The sequence below is a fragment of the Bos indicus x Bos taurus genome, chromosome 27, assembly GCF_003369695.1.
Source record: "Bos indicus x Bos taurus breed Angus x Brahman F1 hybrid chromosome 27, Bos_hybrid_MaternalHap_v2.0, whole genome shotgun sequence".
Classification (NCBI taxonomy): Eukaryota; Metazoa; Chordata; class Mammalia; order Artiodactyla; family Bovidae; genus Bos; species Bos indicus x Bos taurus.
Genome location: NC_040102.1, coordinates 3291638 through 3308031, shown reverse-complemented (window position 1 = coordinate 3308031; position 16394 = coordinate 3291638). Strand labels below are relative to the sequence as shown.

At 42.4% G+C, this 16394-nt stretch overlaps 1 protein-coding gene across 3 annotated transcripts in view; it reads left to right on the top strand.

Annotated features, from left to right (window-relative positions):
- CSMD1 (CUB and Sushi multiple domains 1) overlaps positions 1–16394 on the top strand; it is a 2076272-nt gene that overhangs the window by 973254 nt on the left and 1086624 nt on the right. The window lies entirely within an intron of this gene.

Sequence of the window (16394 nt, the reverse complement as noted above, 5' to 3'; positions counted from 1 at the left end):
AATAGAAATTGTTGATGTCTCTTAATACTTCTGTGTATTTAAAGGAGAAATCACAGAGTAAAAGGAACAGATGCATATACATTCTATACATTGCAGTGCGCTTAAATGCATCCTTTCCAAATAGTTTTTGCTGCTGATAAACAAATGTTGAAGGACCTTCTATTTCCATTATTCTATGTCCAGATAAAGATGGTTGTCATCATAAATCATCAGGAAATGATATGCCACAAAACTCCCAAACACTTATTTACTTTGTGAATATGAGGATTAGCATTTACTAAGCAGAGCTGAGTAAGGCACTGTTCTCAGATCTGTTCATGACATAATCAGTCAGAAGTTTCCTGATCTGTGTTTTATAGTCTGGTAGGAAAATCAGTTTCATATATATACAGAATTATGGCACACTAGGAAAAACAATACATTTCACAGGGATTACAATTGTCAGATTATTGTATTTGATAGGGCACAGACTAAACTCTTGTAACAAAAAGACTCCAAAATACAGTGTCTCAGGCTGGGAAGAAGATTCCTTATCTCCCTTAAGCAACAGTTTAGGGTGGGGAGGAAGTCCAGCTTGGGCAGATGGCTCTGTCGCACGTTATTTACTCAGGTGGCCCTTCCTCCCATCCCTGTCCTGATATGCAGAGAGAATAGGGCAGAGGGTGGGTGCTCCCTCATGAGGACTCCACCTGATCCCCCTTCCCTCCCCATCACATCTGCCTGCTCTCAGCTTCATCATCGGTCCTTGCCTATTTTTAAGAGAGATGAAGTCAGATGACCCTCTCCTTGTGGCCGTATGCTCAGCTGTCTTTGTCAATCCAGGCTGGTGTATCAGAGTGTCATGGACTGGGTGGCTTGTCAACAATGTGAATTGATTTCTCCCAATTCTGGAGGCTGGAAGTTTGAGATCAGGAGCCAGTGCGGTCCAGCTCTGGTGAGGTTCTCTTCCAGACAGCTGACTTTTAACTGTCCATTCCTGGGGGCAGGTGAGGCAGCTCTCTGGGGTCCCTTTTATCAGGACACGAACCATATTTCCGAGGGCTCCACCCTCATTACTCATCAGCTTACAAAGGCTCCACCTCCTAATGTCATCACCATGGAGTTAGTATTCCAGCATCTGAGTTTTGGGAGAAAAAAAAAAACACTCAGTCTGTAAGATCAGTTGAAACTTGGTGGTGGTAGGGAGAGGTCTATTCTAAAAAAAGAAGTAGGGATTGGCTGTTGAGAGACCAGTAACAGTCTGCCATAGTGAAATGCTCCCAAGCAGATATAGGACTAAATTTCAGCTCTCCCGTGATCTTCATGGAAAATTCCACATGAGGTATGGGGAACACTACTCCCAAATAGAGAGCTTCAGCCACTCTCGGGAAAAGTCATCTCTCAAGCCTCTTTGTGAGATTCTTATGCATTTTTAATGTAAATAATATTAATATAAAGTTAGCAAATGGGTTGGCCAGAAAGTTTGTTTGGGTTTTCCATAAGATGTTATGGAGACCAGTATGTTGAATAAATATGTTTTATGTTCTGCGCCAAGTCAGTGGAGATGAGTTTGGGTAGACTCCGAGAGTTGGTGATGGATAGGGAGGCCTGGCTTGTTGCAGTCATGGGGTTGCAAAGAGTCGGACACGACTGAGTGACTGAACTGAACTGAAATTATCCTCTGCCATAATTATAGTAACTGATTTCAAATTTCATCAATAATTCACCCAATCTTTAGTATAAATTATTTACCATTCTAATAAAAATTAGAGGCTTACAACCTCTAATAGTTCATAGTCTAATATAAGCCCCCATCCACCACCAACATTATCAGGTCCAAATGGAAACCTTGAAGCCCCAGTACATCCTTTATTCTGTATATGACAAGTTGTCTGAATGTAACTCACTCTTTTGTAATGTAGTGAGCAAACTATTGATCATATCGATGACAGAGATCCTCCTGAGAATGTGTTGGTGACTATCAGAATTACATTCCTGTGGAGAATCCCTCAATATCTCTCACTGATTGAAATGTTTAATAGATGTAGAGAAAGGCTAGGTTTCCTGTTTTCCAGCCTGCTCTCTCAATTTGGAGAAGTAGGTTAACCGGCAGTTTACTTCCCAAGATGCCCTCCATCCTGGTTAAAGATTATCAGTGTCTTGCAGTGAGCAGAGCCACTCCTGATTATAATCTATTTGGGATCTCTGATACAGCACTTCCAAGAAATATCTTTGAAAATTAGATCATATAAAAGCAACACACATATGAACGTAATTGGCAAAGGCTGGTGCATACTCTCAGTGCTCAGTGGGTGTCGGATCCACCCTCAGGTCTTTTTCTGCATGGCAGGATGCGCTATATCCAGACTGTTCCCACGTCCCCAGGTGCCCTTCATCCTTATACGGTCTCCACCACACCTGCGGCACTTCTATCCGCATCATAACCTGGATTTGCGTCTCTTTGCTTTTATTTGAACATGGCTTTCTTTCTCTGTTGATTGCTTCTAATAAACTGGCCATTGCTGCTGTAGAATTATGCTTTTCCCCACTTTAACAGACCTTCCTGGACCCACGTGCATACCCAGCAGTTACTTTGCAAACACCTGAGAACATTTAGAGCACTTGCTTGTAGCACCAGCCTGATGTCTGAATCTCTTTTCTCTGCTCCTTCAAAATGGGCTTTTGTGCTGGGTCACAGAGACAGAGAATAGCAACCAGCACGTGCCACCCTCTGTACATCCACAGGCTGCTTTTAATTCTGCCCTGGGATCTTCAACCTCACGGCTTCATTAAACTAACCGATGCTGTGGGACTTGCTCAGCCCTCCAGTGTCAGGACAAGATGTAAAGAAACTGCCGCGTCTGACTAGACCTTGTTGTATATTTTCTGAACTCTTCAGAAGTTAGACGAGTTTTTGTGCACACTTGAAGAAATCCGCCAAGTTTGGGTTGTTCCCACAAGATTCTGTCCACAGGAGGCCTGGCTGCTCACAGCGGGTTCACAGCGGGCTCCTTTGGCCCTTTCTTCTTTCTTCTCCTTGTAGTTTTTTTTTTTTTTTTGGTCTGGTTATCACTTTCAATGATCCTACTGTAACTCAGGGCAGTGCACTTCAAAACAACGAAAGAACAGGCTTCCAGCATCTTACAAGAGTGAATTTTTAAGTCTTTGTCGGTTTAGGTCATGTGACTCCTGTAATATCCATGGCCCTCTTTTCCTCTCCAGAGCAAGCGAGTCCTCATCGCTGATGTGAATGGAGATGAATTCAGGCTTTGCCTAAAGGTCGGCTTGTGTTTATTCTTAGAGTGTTAGAAATACTTTTTGAGGCACAATCTTTTCTAACATTTTAGATCTTTTCTAAAATGTTATGAATTGTCATCTTTAGGAACAGACTCCAAATCCCACTCCTTGGGAATCCAGAATCTCCCACTCAAGGCCAGCATGTGTATCCATTTACTGCTTCAGGGAATAACTCAATTTTTCAGTACAGTGTGTGAAGTCTCCCCTGTAAAGAGCTGTTGGAGGCGCTGTGGATACAGAGGTGAATCAGAGAACTAAGGCTTCTCCTGTCCTTCAGCTCAGGACTTGGTGGAACAGAGAGCCATAAGCAAGCAAATGAAATCATTTAAAATTGTTGTAGTGCCAGGAAGAAACCTCGCCATGATGTGATAGAAAATACTAGGAGGCAACAGCAGAGTTATTTTAGGTCAACTGAAGAGGAGACACCTTTGACAAATGATGGCCATCAAGCTAAGACACGAACAGCAAGAAAGATCATGTGAAGGTCTCGGGAGGGGTGGAGGGGTGTGATCTGAGCAAAGGTGATAAAGTCTGTGCAGGCTCTGAGGAGGGAGGGGACCTCCTACCATCCTGGAGGACCTCATCAAGGAGGCCTGTGAGGCTGAATTGCAGTGAGCAGTTTATGTCTCACTCAGAGGCATAGTGAGGGGCCAAGTGGACCATGTGGGCACTGGGGCACGTTGTGAGGAGTCTGGGCTTTCTTCTGACCACAGTAGGAAGCCCTTCAGTGGGCTGCTTTCAGTAGGAGTGGGCCTGACCTGACCTGGGTGTGAACGGTCCCCTTCCTGTTGTGCCAAAAATGGCAGGAGACGAGGGTGACCCATGTGGCGATGGATTACAACTCAAATGCCAATGTGAACACGTGTTTAGTTTCATACACAGATGCACCTACAGATGTATGCATAGATGTGTGTGTGCACAGGTTCATATGCACACAGTTCTTTCCTGCTCAGTCACTTGGGAGCCACAGGAGGCAACAGCTATCCATTAGCAATGAGCACACACGAACCTGCATCCCAGTTCCCAATTTCTAGTCTTGTTCTCCAGTAAGAGGATGCGGGGCTCCTTGGAGAAATGGCTGACTTGAAGATGTTGCTGTTGTTCAGTTGCTCAGTCATGCCCGACTCTTTGTGACTCCGGTCAGCAGCACACCAGGCTTCCCTGTCCTTCACTATCTCCTGGAGTTTGCTCAAACTCATGTCCATTGAGTCAGACTTGAAGATGGGGCAGAAAAAAAAATCTGTTAGATGGGCCAGGAGCACTTTGTAGCCAGGAAAAAAAAAATGTTCAAAAAAAGAAAAAGAGGAGCAGGATGATAGACGAATGAAGGTGTGTGAGAGGAACACAGAAGGGAAAGAACTTCCAGTGGCTATAGGCAGGACAGTTTGAGAAATGAAGTCTTACTGGATTGTAACCCAGATTGTCATCCATTCATAGACGCTGATACAAGTAAGAGAGAATATACACATTTCCTGTGCAGAAGAGTTCTGAATACTTTAGGTAGATGCTCACTGTCAAGGAAGTGGAGACTGAATCTTCTCCCCAAGTGTGGGCTCCCCATAGTTCCTTCCTTCCAAAAAGTATACGTTGGAGAGAGGGGAAAAGTGACTCTCTGGTGGAGAAACCTGACAAACACAGCCTCAGCCAGGGGGTCAAGGTTAATATCAGCAGTGCCCTGTCCTTCCTATGATGTGTCCCCTCGATACTGTGACCTGCTGAGAAAGACGCTTTACTTCTGTGTCCGCCCCAATAACCATCACCTCAATCTTGCACACACACAAAAAAATCAACCAATTCCAGTTGAAGAACAGCCTACAAAATATCTGACTGGAGTTCCTCATGCCCATCAAGTTCTTAAAAACAAAAAATATCTAAGAAACTGGCACAGCCATGAGATGCCTAAAGAGACATTCCAGATAATCATAACGTGGGGTCCCAAATGGAATTCTGAAACAGAAAGAGGACACGTGGTAAACCCTAAGAAAATTAAATCAGGCTTTAGTTGACAATAACGTATTAATATATTTCTCCAGACCGTTTCCTGAACTTCTAAGATTATTCTGAATCCACAGATAGGATCATCCTCAAGGGCTTTGAGTGGAGGACCGTGTTGTGTGTAGAACTGACCAGTCTTTCTCTCTTTCTCTCTCCTTTCCCTCCCCACATCCGCTCCCCAGTACAGGGGCTGCCTGCAGTGAATGTGAGAGGCAGGCTGGGGTGTAAATGCATTCCTTACAGGGCAGGGCACTGGACAGCATGGGACTCAGGTGTGCACAAGAGGCCGTCACACTGGTATGACCAGGCAGACTTGCTGTCTCCAGAGACCCCTGGTGTCACCCAGGGGCCCGGAATCCACTCAGGATGCACTTATTTCCAAATAAAAGGCCATTTAACTTGGCTCCATAGCTTCTTGGCAGGAAAGCTATGACAAACCTAAACAGTGTGTTGAGAAGCAGATACATTACACTGTCCACAATGGGCTGTATGGTCAAGGCTATGGTCTTCCCAGTGGTCAAGTATGGTTGTGAGAGCTGGGCCATAAAGAAGGCGGAGCACCAAAGAATCAATGACTTCAAACTGGGGTGCTGGAGAAGAGTCCTGAAAGCTCCTTGGACAGCAAGGAGGTGAAACCAGTCAGTATCAACCCTGAATATTCATTGGAAGGACTGATGCTAATGCTGAAGCTGAAGCACCAGTGTTTTGGTCATCTGATATGAAGAGCCAACTCATTGGAAAAATCCCTGATCCTGAGAAACATTGAGGGCAGAAGGAAAAGAGGGTGTCAGAGGATGAGATGGCTGGATGGCATCACTGACGGAATGGATGTGCATTTGGGCAAAGCTTGGGTGATGGTGACGGACAGAGAGGCCTGGCATGCTTCAGCCCATGGGGTGCAAAAAGTTGGACACAACTGACTAGGCAACTGAACAACAACATCTTGGCTCCTAGCGGCACTCTCTGCTGGCCACGCCACAGAGCCGAGGAACACAGAAAGGAAGGTTTGTGTGTGAGAAGAGAGCCCAGGATCTGAGGGAAATGAGGGTGCAGACAGAAGCAGGTTTTCTCTTGGCCCTTCCCCCTCTTTATTTCTTTCCCGTCCAGCTCTACAGGGTCCTGTGTAAATTCAGTATTTAAAGGCTCCTAAAATAGAGTTTGATAACAATTAATTCATCTTCTGCCCAACCTAAGAATTAAGTTAAAAAAAATGTGTGTATAGAAAGGGGGGTGCATTTTAAACAAAAATAATCTTCACATTGCATACTAATTTTGTCCATACACTAGTCCTGTTTTATGACCGAATCATTTAGAATCAACAGTAGGTCTTCAGAAATCAGAGAAACTTAAAGTCCACAAGTTCTATGTGTGTGTGTGTGTGTGTGTGTGTGTGTGTGTGTATACACATATATATGAATATATGTGTCTGTGTATTAATAAATCACTGCAGATGGTGACTGCAGCCATGAAATTAAAAGACACTTACTCCTTGGAAGAAAAGTTATGACCAACCTAGATAGCATATTCAAAAGCAGAGACATTCCTTTGCCAACAAAGGTCCGTCTAGTCAAGGCTATGGTTTTTCCATTGGTCATGTATGGATGTGAGAGTTGGACTGTGAAGAAAGCTGAGCACTGAAGAATTGATGCTTTTGAACTGTGGTGTTGGAGAAGACTCTTGAGAGTCCCTTGGACTGCAAGGAGATCCAACCAGGCCATTCTGAAGGAGATTAGCCCTGGGATTTCTTTGGAAGGAATGATGCTAAAGCTGAAACTCCAGTACTTTGGCCACCTCATGCGAAGAGTTGAGTCATTGGAAAAGACTCTGATGCTGGGAGGGATTGGGGGCAGGAGGAGAAGGTGATGACAGAGGATGAGATAGCTGGATGGCATCACTGACTTGATGGACGTGAGTCTGAGTGAACTCCGGGAGTTGGTGATGGACAGGGAGGCCTGGCGTGCTGCAATTCATGGGGTTGCAAAGAGTTGGATATGACTGAGCGACTGATCTGATGTGATCTGATTAATATATATGATAGTCCAGTACAAAGAAATAGGCTTTAACCTTTTCCAAAAGACTCTCTTTTTAATATGCCTTGAACTGTTTATATGAATTCAACATGGGGAAAGTGTTTAAGTTCAAATGAATATGAATATCATAAATTAGTAATATATCAGTGCCCAATAAATTGAAACTGCTTATGTCTATAGCTTTAATTTAAGACTGTTTTAGAAGGTAAGTGCAGGTTCACACAGAAGAAACTCCAATCATGTTAGACTGAGTGACAGCCAAGAATTTATTAATTAGAAATAAAAGATAATGCCATATGACTTTTAGAAATTGTTAAACTCCTTCATATGCATTATCTTTTATTTCTAATTAATAAATTCTTGGCTGTCACTTGGACAAGAGTGGAGAAATAACTCCAGAAAGAATGAAGAGACAGAGCCAAAGCAAAAACAACGCCAAGTTGTGGATGTAACTGGTGATAGAAGTGAAGTCTGATGCTGTAAAGAGCAATATTGCATAGGTACCTGCGATGTTAGGTCTATGAATCAAGGGACATTGGAAGTGGTCAAACAGGAGATGGCAAGAGTGAACATTGACATTTTAGGAATCAGCGAACTAAAATGGACTGGAATGGGTGAATTTATCTCAAATGACCATTATATCTACTACTATGGGCAACAATCCCTTAGAAAATGGAGTAGCCTTCATAGTCAACAAAAGAGTCCAAAATGCAGTTCTTGGGTGCAATCACAAAATGACACAATGATCTCTGTTCATTTCAAAGACAAACCATTCAATATCAGAGTAATCCAAGTCCAGGTTCCAACCAGTAATGCTGAAGAAGCTGAAGTTGAATGGTTCTGTGAAGACCTACAGGACTTAGAACTAACACCAAAAAAAGATATCCTTTTTCATTACAGCGGACTGGAACACAAAAGTAGGAAGTCAAGAAATACCTGGAGTAACAGGCAAATTAGGCCTTGAAGTACAGAATTAAGCAGGGCAAAGGCTAACAGTGTTTTGCCAATAGAATGAGCTGGTCATAGCGAATACCCTCTTCCAACAACACAAGAAATAGCTCTACACATGGACGTCACCAGGTTTTCAAAACCAAAATCAGATTGATTATATCCTTTGCAGCCAAAGATGGAGAAGCTCTATACACTCAGCAAAAACAAGTCTAGGAGCTGACTGTGGCTCAGATCATGAACTCCTTATTGCCAAATTCAGACTGAAATTGAAAAAGTAGGGAAAAACCACTAGACCATTCAGGTATGACCTAAATCAAATCACTTATGATTATACAGGGGAAGTGACAAATAGATTCAATGGATTAGATCTGATAGACAGCCTGATGAACTATGGATGGAGGCTCATGACATTGTACAGGAGGCAGTGATCAAGATCATTCCCAAGAAAGAGAAATGCAAAAAGTTTGTCTGAAGAGGCCTTACAAATAGCTGAGAAAAGAAGAGAAATGAAAGGCAAAGGAGAAAAGAAAATATATATCCATTTGAATGCAGAATTCCAAAGAACAGCAAGGAGAGATAAAGCCTTCCTCAGTGATCAATGCAAAGAAATAGAGTAAAACAATTGCATGGGAAAGACTAGAGATCTCTTCAAGAAAATTAGAGATACCAAGGGAATATTTCATGCAAAGATGGGCACAATAAAGAACAGAAATGGTACGGACCTAACAGAAGCAGAAGACATTAAGACAAGATGGCAAGAAAACACAGAAGAACTGTACAAAAAAAGATCTTCATGACCCAGATAACCACGATGGCGTGATCACTCACCTAGAGCCAGATATCCTGGAATGTGAAGTCAAGTGGGTCTTAGAAAGATTTGGAAAACTCAGCAGTGGCCACACGATTGGAAAAGGTCAGTTTTCATTCGCATCCCAGAGAAGGGCAATACCAAAGAATGTTAAAACTACTGCACAATTGCACTCATCTCATACACTAGCGAAGTAATGCTCAAAATTCCTCAAGCCAGGCTTCAAAAGTACCTAGACTATGAACTTCCAGATGTTCAAGCTGTCTTTAGAAAAGGCAGAGGAACAAGAGATCAAATTGCCAACATCTATTGAATCATTGAAAAAGCAAGATAATACCAGAAAAACATCTACGTCTGCTTTATTGACTACGCCAAAGCCTTTATTTTTTTTTTGACTTTTTTCTTTTTTTTTAAATTTTATTTTATTTTTAAACTTTACATAATTGTATTAGTTTTGCCAAATATCAAAATGAATCCACCACAGGTATACATGTGTTCCCGATCCTGAAGCCTCCTCCCTCCTCCCTCCCCATACCTTCCCTCTTGGTCGTCCCAGTGCACTAGCCCCAAGCATCCAGTATTGTGCATCGAACCTGGACTGGTGACTCGTTTCATACATGATATTCTACATGTTTCAATGTCATTCTCCCAAATCTTCCCACCCTCTCCCACTCCCACAGAGTCCATAAGACTGTTCTATACATCAGTGTCTCTTTTGCTGTCTCGTACACCGGGTTATTGTTACCATCTTCCTAAATTCCATATATATGCGTTAGTATACTGTATTTATGTTTTTCCTTCTGGCTTACTTCACTCTGTATAATAGGCTCCAGTTTCATCCACCTCATTAGAACTGATTCAAATGTATTCTTTTAATGGCTGAGTAATACTCCATTGTGTATATGTACCAAAGCTTTCTTATCCATTCATCTGCTGATGGACATCTAGGTTGCTTCCATGTCCTGGCTATTATAAACAGTGCTGCGATGAACATTGGGGTACACGTGTCTCTTTCCCTTCTGGTTTCCTCAGTGTGTATGCCCAGCAGTGGGATTGCTGGATCATAAGGCAGTTCTATTTCCAGTTTTTTAAGGAATCTCCACACTGTTCTCCATAGTGGCTGTACTAGTTTGCATTTATTTTATTTTATTTTTAAACTTTACATAATTGTATTAGTTTTGCCAAATATCAAAATGAATCTGCCACAGGTATACATGTGTTCCCCAAAGCCTTTAATTGTGTGGATCACAACAAACTGTGGAAAATTCTTCCAGAGATAGGAATACCAGACCACCTGACCTGCCTCCTGAGAAATCCGTATGCAGGTCAAGAAGCAACAGTTAGAACTAGACATGGAACAACAGACTGGTTCCAAATAGGGAAAGGAATGCATCAAGGCTATATATTGTCACCCTGCTTATTTAACTTATATGCAGAGCACATCATGTGAAATGCTGGGCTGGATGAAGCACAAGCTGGAATCAAGATTGCTGGGAGAAATATCTATAACCTCAGATATGCAGATGACACCACCCTTATGGCAGAAAGTGAAGAAGAACTGAAGAGCCTCTTGATGAAAGTGAAAGAAGAGAGTGAAAACATTGGATTAAAACTCAACATTCAGAAAACCAAGATCATGTTATCCGGTCCCATCACTTCAATGGCAAATAGATGGGGAAACAGTGGAAATAGTGACAGACTTTATTTTTTTGTGTTCCAAAATCACTGCAGATGGTGACTGCAGCCATGAAATTAAAAGATGCTTGCTCCTTAGAAGAAAAGTTATGACCAATATAGACAGCATATTAAAAGTAGAGACATTATTTTGCCAACAAAGGTCCATCTAGTCAAGGCTATGGTTTTTCTAGTAGTCATGTATGGATGTGAGCGTTGGACTATAAAGAAAGCTGAGCGCCGAAGAATTGATGCTTTTGAACTGTGGTGTTGGAGAAGACTCTTGAGAGTCCCTTGGACTGCAAGGAGATCCAACCAGTCCATCCTAAAGGAGATCAGTCCTGGGTGTTCATTGGAAGGAGTGATGTAGAAGCTGAAACTCCAATACTTTGGCCACCTGATGCAAAGAACTGACTCATTGGAAAAGACCCTGATGCTGGGAAAGATTGAAGGCAGAAGGAGAAGGGGATGACAGGGGATAAGGTGGTTGGATGGCATCACTGACTTGATGGACATGAGTTTGAGTAAGCTCCGGGAGTTGGGGATGGACAGGGAATCCTGGCAAGCTGCAATCTATGGGGTTGCAAAGAGTCAGACATGACTGAGGTACTGAACTGAACTGAACTGAAACTCCTTTCATTATTTTCTATACAAACATATAATAAAATTAGAGGAAGATATTTTTAACCTCTTTAAAACCTAAGCTATACATTTAAATAAAATTATGGATCATTATTTTAAATTATATCTACTTCTGTGTTCAGAAATCTAATGTACTAGATTTTAATTTCTCAGATGTATATTTTTCTAATGACTTAAGACATACACATGTGTGTGTACATGATTATAGCTATAAATACCCTAATATTAAATTTAGAAAAACAGTAAAATAGTTCACAGAGTCTGGAACAAAAGTGTGTGATCAGGATATGGGAAAGTCTCTCTTGTGATATTTAAAATCACCTCTGTGTGTGTAATTCAGTCTTTGTATTTTATAGGTCACTTGTGTTCTCATGTTTAGTTTTGGTCTTTGGAACTTATTGTTATTTTTTGAGTTCTAGGTTGTCTCTTTAAAATTAGTTCTGCTACAGTCCTCTTCCTGAAGTTATTTTTCTCTTTTCCTAAGGCAGCATTGGTAGCATGAATCTTCTTGAGTTTTTTCATACTGGAGCCATGACGGTGGCTGCTTCCTAGGGCCCTGGCCCTTCTAGGCTTGCCTCTCTTACTTGCACTCAGCTAGACGCCCAGGGTCAGCAGCCTGTCCTATGGCTGCAAGCTAGTGGCTTCCACCCACTGCTGGCACTTTCCGCTGATGAGCACTAATGCAACACTCTTAAATTACAGTGTCCTTGAAATGTTGAACCTGCTCCTATCATGCACAGATGATAGGCTTTTTGTCTGCTTACCCCTGAAAGGATGCTCTTCCTTTAGAAAAGTTGGGAAAAAATCAAAGACCTCATCCTGCTTCTTGTTTCTGAGATCCTTTATTCAGATCAAGTATATTAGATCCCTGGACACGAAAGTAGACATAATTTAAAATAATGTCCTATAATTTTATTTAAATACACAGCTTAGGTTTTACAGAGATTAAAAATTATTTTCTTTAATTTTAACACGTTTCATCCACTGTCTACCCTGGTCCCAGACCCTCTGGCCCCGACCCCCTCCAAGGCCAGGCTGGCATCACTAAGAAGACCTCATCGTTTCTTGACCATGAACTTCTCTTATCACCACAGGATACTCTGAACCCACAAGTTGTCTGGTAATAGCTTCTCTTGTACAGTTGAAGATTTAGGTGTATTCTCTGAACTAAAAAACACCTCAGTGAACTCCATGGTAAATATGACTAGTTTCACACCCCACAGTGAAATAAAAAGTACAAACACAAAGAGTTAGACCTTTCATTGCTGAGGTCTGCAGGAATTGCTTCTGGTTGGAGGGAGCTGATGGGTGACACCTGTCCAGGGAGCACATCTCATAGCTGGACATCTAAGGGGCACTTGTCTGGGAAGAGCGGGGAGGCATCCACATCTCATACTGGGCGGTGCTGCTGGAAGGGCTCTGGTCTCTCACTCTGAGTTGGGACAGTCCCCAAACCAATCCCAGCCCAGAGCTCCCCGGAGGACAGGCTGAGGCTTCACCACAACTTCCCTGCAGCTCAGCGCCTTTCTCTGCCCACCTCTGCCACCTCCCCTCCAACTGTGACTGTGCCAGCCCCACCAGGTAGAGCACCCACGCCCAGCCCCCGTGTCCAGGCCCAGCATCCCAGGAAGCCAGGCTGTGACTCTGCTTACTTCCCTGGAGGAAAGGTTGAGGCTGAGATGAAGGGAGGCCTCCTGACTCGGCCAATTGGGTACAATCACCTGGAGAATGAAATTGCCAGGTTCCTCCCTGTGGAGGGGTCCCTGCCCTCAGAGATGGGTCTCTGCCCTTAAATCTAGCTGAGCCCCAATATAGCTAAGAACCTTGGAGTCTGGAGTTAGGATTCTTAAAGTTAAAAATCCTAAGAATTCTCATCACAAGAAATTCTTTTTTTTTTTTTTTTAATCTATATGAGATGATGGATGTTCACTAAAGTTATTGTGGTCATCGTCACATGACTACGTAATGAGTGTAAGTCAAATCAGTATGTTGTACACCTTCAACTTATATATAGAGATGAATATATATATATATATATATATATATATATAGAGAGAGAGAGAGAGAGAGAGAGAGAGAGAGAGAGATGAATGTCAATTATATCTCAATAAAATGAGGAGGAAAAATAGGAAGGAAGGAAGGGAGAGAGGGAGGAAAGAAGAATCTTATTAGAGTTTAGAAAAGAAAAAAAAAAAAAAAAACTGGATGGGATTTTCTGTATCTCAAGACCATGCCCTGGGAAGGAAATAATAAATGATGCTTATGTTTTATTTAATCTTTAAATGTTGTGTTACTTCTCCAAATTTCCTTTGGCATTTGCATTTTTCACTTTACAGGAAGAGGTGTTGAGAAAGGCATCAAAAGTCATACATTCTAAAACAGCAGTTGTGCAAAATCCTAACCTTAATGTAATTGATGAGTTTATCCCTCTCTCTCCCTGCTTCTCACTGTTAAAACAGAAAATAAAATATGATATCACAGAGGCAGACAGCTAATGGGGAAGAATGGACAAGATCCTTGTTCCTAGTTCTTCAGCTTTTTTTTTTTTAGGTTATTTAATTTATTTAATTTTATTTTTTTACTTTACAATATTGCATTGGCTTTGCCATATATCAACATGAATCTGCCACAGGTATACACGTGTTCCCCATCCTGAACCCTCCTCCCTCCTCCCTCCCCGTACCCTCCCTCTGGGTCGTCCCAGTGCACCAGCCCCAAGCATCCAGTATCGTGCATCTAACCTGAGCTGGCGACTCGTTTCATATATGATATTATACATGTTTCAATGCCATTCTCCCAAATCATCCCACCCTCTCCCTCTCCCACAGAGTCCAAAAGACTGTTCTATACATCAGTGTCTCTTTTGCTGTCTCGTATACAGGGTTATTGTTAAGCTTTTTTTTTTTTTTCTCCTATTAAACTACCCCCAAATTATTTCTATCACATTCCTATTTAAAAGCAAATCAATTATATCACCACAAGCAGTATGGTGGTAGACATGCCCCAGGTGTGGGTTCATCTGCGTTACCTCCACCAAGTTTCTCATCTTATTTACAGACAAATTTGGAAAACAATCCCTTTGTGGGGAATTAGCAGTAGCATAGGTTAAGTGTCTGAGTGTTTGACCCAGATGTGCAGCATGATATAAATATTGTTATTTAAGGTAATTAAAACTGTAACTTGAAGCACAGAAGTAAATGTGTACTACCGTCACCTACATAACCTTCCTCTGGTAAGATTACAAAACACACTTGTTTTTATAACTTCAGTTTGACAATTCTGCAGTCTTTTCACCTCTTCACGATGGACACCCAGCAGCCTCCAGAGGCTGCCTCCCCCATGTTTCCTCCAGATTTCCTCCTCCCAAAGCTTTTCATGTCTACATGCTCCATGTTGTCCCTGTTGGAGACCCTTTCCTTCCAGCAGTCTACTTGAAGAGGAGAGGGAGCCGGAGACAGAGGGAGTGCTCTTTCCTCCCCGCAGGTCTCTCCCCCTGCCCGGTCATCCACAGCTCCTCCTCATTCCTGTAGGATGCACGCAGTCTCTGCTCGGGCTCTTAAGAAGCCATGTGGTGATTGTTCTTTTCCCTGCTGGCTCCTGGACTTTGAATTATCTCCAGGGCAGAATCTTGGCATCTTCATCTTTGTCTGATCACTAATAACAACTTGGAATGTATTTGTTGGGGAAAGGAAGCATGAGATACGATATACTGGCATTATTTTAAACAGCTTTATTGAGGAGTGATGTCTACTTTTGTCTTTGATACTCCTTTATTTCAGTTTCTTCTTCAGTTGCTCATGTTCCATTTTTTAGTAATTTGTTTGAGATCTCTCTTCTTTTCATAATATAAACTCTCTGTGCTGTGAATCTCCCTAAAAGCATAACTTTCAATACATCCTACAATTTGACTTGTTGTTTAAACAGTTTCATGTAATTCAGTTCAGTTCAGTTCCGTCACTGAGTCATGTCCGACTCTTTGTGACCCCATGAACCACAGCAGGCCAGGCCTCCCTGTCCAATACCAGCTCCCAGAGTCCATCCAAACCCATGTCCATTGAGTCAGTGATGCCATCCAACCATCTCATCCTCTGTCATTCCCCTTCTCCTCCTGCCCTCAATCTTCCCCAGCATCAGGTCTTTTCAAATGAGTCAGCTCTTCACATCAGGTGGCCAAAGTACTGGAGTTTCAGCTTCAACATCATTCCTTCCAATAAATACCCAGGACTTATCTCCTTTAGGATGGACTGGTTGGATCTCCTTGCAGTCCAAGGGACTCTCAAGAGTCTTCTCCAACACCACCGTTCAAAAGCATCAATTCTTCGGTGCTCAGCTTTCTTTATAGTCCAACTCTCACATCCATACACGACCACTGGAAAAACCATAGCCTTGACTAGACGGACCTTTGTTGACAAAGTAATGTCTCTGCTTTTTAATATTCTGTCTAGACTGGTCATAACTTTCCTTCCAAGGAGTAAGCGTCTTTTAATTTCATGGCTGCAGTCACCATCTGCAGTGATTTCAGAGCCCAGAAAAATAAAGTCAGCCACTGTTCCCACTGTTTCCCCATCTATTTCCCATGAAGCGGTGGGACCAGATGCCATGATCTTAGTTTTCTGAACGTTGAGCTTTAAGCCAACTTTTTCACTCTCCTCTTTCACTTTCATCAAGAGGCTCTTTAGTTATTCTTCACTTTCTGCCATAAGGGTGGTATCATCTGCATATCTGAGGTTATTGATATTTCTCCCAGCAATCTTGATTCCAGTTTGTGCTTCTTCCAGCCCAGCATTTCTCATGATGTATTCTGCATATAAGTTAAATAAGCAGGGTGACAGTATACAGCCTTGACATACTCCTTTTCCTGTTTGTAACCAGTCTGTTGTTCCATGTCCCGTTCTAACTGTTGCTTCCTGACCTGCATGCAGGTTTCTCAAGAGGCTGGTCAGGTGGTCTGGTATTCCCATCCCTTTCAGAATTTTCCACAGTTTATTGTGATCCACACAGTCAAAGGCTTTGGCATA